Here is a 3,295-nt window from a genome sequence, read left to right on the forward strand (position 1 = left end):
CGTGTTGCCGGGAGTGCGGGTTAAAGGAGGCCTGTGCGGGCAGCAGCGCCGCGCTCCGGAGCAGCCCCGGGAAACTATGGATGCGAAGGTGCCAGACTTCCGGGTCGGTTCCCCGCAGCAGGTTCTGTTGGCCCCGCGCCGCTGCGGGGCGCATGTATCAACGTGCTACTAGATGCATGCGCCCCCAGAACTCCTTCTGTGCCCGCGGAGATCTCGTCTAATGCCTGACACAAAGCTTGTGTTGAATAAATTAGTGAACCAAGAAATAACTTCTCCTGCGCTCTCGCTTCTTGAAACGTTGTCAGTGCACACTCGAATAGTGAGCGTGGGTTCCTGAGCGCGGATTCCCTTGGCCGCAGTCCTGGCAGGTCCCGCGGGGTGTTTGGTGGGGGAAGAGCATTCCTGCAGTGCTGTTGGGAGTTGATAACAGCAGATAGCACCCCTGGCAGAGGGTTGGGGGTGACGCCCTTGGTGCTGCAGGGAGCCAGGGCTGTGCCCCGCACAGCTGCCCATGGGGAGCACCGGGGCGCTTCAAAAACATGGAATCCTGGAAGCAACCCAAGTGTCCATCAGCGCTGGGATAGATAGAGTGCCGTCTGGTCAGACAACGGAGTGATCTGCATATTAGGAAGGACGTTCTGACACCAGCTACGACACAGATGAACCTTGAGGACTTCATGCCACGGGCAGTAAGCCAGTCACAAAAGGACAAATGTATGAGCCCCCTTGTATGAGGTACCTGGAGGAGTCAAATTCTTAGGGATGGAAAATAGCACTGTGGGGCCAGGGGCTGGGGGAGGGGAGAATGGGGACTTGTTTATAGAGCACAGTTTGGGTCTGGGAAGATGATAAAGTTCTGGAGATTGACCAGTGCACACCGGTGTGACCGTACCTAGCACTGCCGTACTGTATGCCTTATAAAGGTTAAATACGGGCGCCTGGGTGGCTCAGTCGGTTAAGCGTCTGACTCTCGATTTTGGCTCAGGTCATGATCTCACGGTTCATGAGTTGGAGTCCCAAATAGGGCTCCGTGGGGACAATGCAGAGATGCCTGGAATTCGTGCTCTCTCGCTCTCGCTCCCGCTCACATGTACGTGCTTGCTCTCTTTCCCTCGCAAAATAAACAAACTTGGGGAAAAAACATTTAAAATATTAAGGTTTATTATGTGTATGTTACCACAATTTTTTTAAAAATCGAAGGCTGGCCCCACCCCACCCCAGGGGTCCTGATGCAGTCGGTCTAGAGCGTGGCCTGAACCTTCACGATTTTTGAGGCTCCAGTGGCTGTAACGTGCAGCCAGGCCTGTGAGCCCTGTCCCAGCCGGCTCCAGCTGTGCAGCCTTCCCGGTCCCCAGGCGTCAGTGCGTTTGTATCCGGGGGTTAAGTGGCCAGAGCACGGCACCCCTCTGTGCCACGGCCTGGCTCTGATGGTGCCCTCGGAGTCCCATCCCTTCTTGAGATCAAGATCGGAGGCCTCACTCCGTTCATGGCCTGCCACGCCTCCTCCCAGACGCCCAGCAGGCTGTCAGTGCCAGCAGGGGCGGGAAGTGGCACTAACCCTCATCCTGTTTTCCGGGAGCCTGAGGTTAAGGGGTTCGGCACCATGCCCAGAGCGCACAGTGCCTGCAGAGGCCTGGGCCGCTCTCCTCACGCCTCGCCTCTCTCCAGGACCCACTTCCTCCAGGTCTTTGAAGCCCCAAGCACCCCAACGAAAGGAGGATCAGTGAATGCTGCAGATGAAGTAACTCAGCCTGCACAGCCTACAACTGACAGTTTGCCAGTGCCGTCCCAGACGTGGGCACGCGGGGCGTGCCAGCCCAGGCACAGTGGGGCTGTCTCTGCCCCCCTCCGAGTCCCAGCAGCACCCCCATTGCTCCCTCCCACCCTAAACCACCCATGGCCTCCTGTTGCCATCGGAAAGCTCGGGCCGCCCCCACCGCAGCCCACCATCTGTGACTCCAGAACAAAATGCCAGTGTCCCTGGGATAAGCCCTCCATGAATTCTAGCCCAGTCTTCCTGGAGGACAGCTTGGCATAAAAGGTTCGGAATCTGTGATGGGAAATTCCTCTTCTAAGGAATGTATTCTAAGTAATCAGACGTGTGAGAGCCTTAGGGACAGCGTTACTCAGTAGGGCATCATTTTTGTAGCCAAGGTGTCCAACGGTAGCTTTCTGGCTCAGGAGGTCTGGGCTGGGGCCCCTCTTCCCGTGCTCCCGGTGACTAGAAGCCTGAGCCCCGCGGCTGCATGTGGTGAGGACCCCTGCCCCGGGCTTGGGGTGCTGGCAGCTCGAGCCCCACAGCCCAGCTCCGGGAAGGGGCAGTACACCCCCACACGACAGGGTGGGAGAGGACAGCTTTCCTGGTCCCGGGGCCCTTTGGGGCTGTGTTTGGGGCGTCTCCTCCCAGGAGCCTCAGGCCAGGACCCCCTCTTCCCACACCCCATCCCGGGTTGGGGACCCACGCTCCGTCTTTGCCCAGGCTGGGACAGAAGCAAAGGGTCAAAGCAAGTCAGAGGCAGTGTCCAAGCAGGCCTTCAGCCGGGCCGGGACAGGAAAGGGCCCGTGGACAAGGATGGGGAGGTGTCAGTGTGGCCCACGTGCCTCTTCACACACCCACTCTCCCAGGCCAGACACCGCTGAAGACGGCATGGACCCCTGGGCTGATCTGCTGAGGTGTGTGTCCCCACAGGTGGCAGTGAGACCCCGTGTCCTCCATTCTCTCCTTTCACCACCTGCCTGTGCACCTGCCCTCCCGTCGCAGGGAGGGGGAGGGGGATTCTGAGGCGGGAAAGGCCTGTGCCTGAGTCCGAAGGGGGTAGTGACTCAGCCCACAGATGCTCAGGGGATGACTCGCCCACTCCTAGGAGACCAACCCTCCCCGCTTCCCCCCAGACCGAGGCGGGTCCCAGACACAGGACTCCCAGTTCTAAAACCAGAGGGAGTTGGGACCCTGTGCCCACCAACTGCCTCCCTCCCCACCCACCCGCCAGGTCAATGTTTCCTGCAGGAAACTAGCTGAGATCCCATCTCTGTCTCGTGAGCTAACAATTCCTATGAGGTCCTGGGCGCTCCCCCGTGCCCCCTCCTGGGGACATGTGGGACCCTTCCCTCCAGTCCCCTCCCTCCGGCAGCTCCCATCCAGAACCCGGTGTCTGCACCACACGGACCCCGCTGACCCCGCACAAAGCAGCCCAGCGGGATGTCATCCATCGGCCTCCCTGTCCCTACCTGAGCCTCCTCGGGGCCTGAGCTCTCCGCCAACCCCACCCACCCACACCACCGCCTCGGTTATCTC

This window comes from Suricata suricatta, chromosome 3 (assembly GCF_006229205.1).
Source record: "Suricata suricatta isolate VVHF042 chromosome 3, meerkat_22Aug2017_6uvM2_HiC, whole genome shotgun sequence".
Taxonomy (NCBI): Eukaryota; Metazoa; Chordata; class Mammalia; order Carnivora; family Herpestidae; genus Suricata; species Suricata suricatta.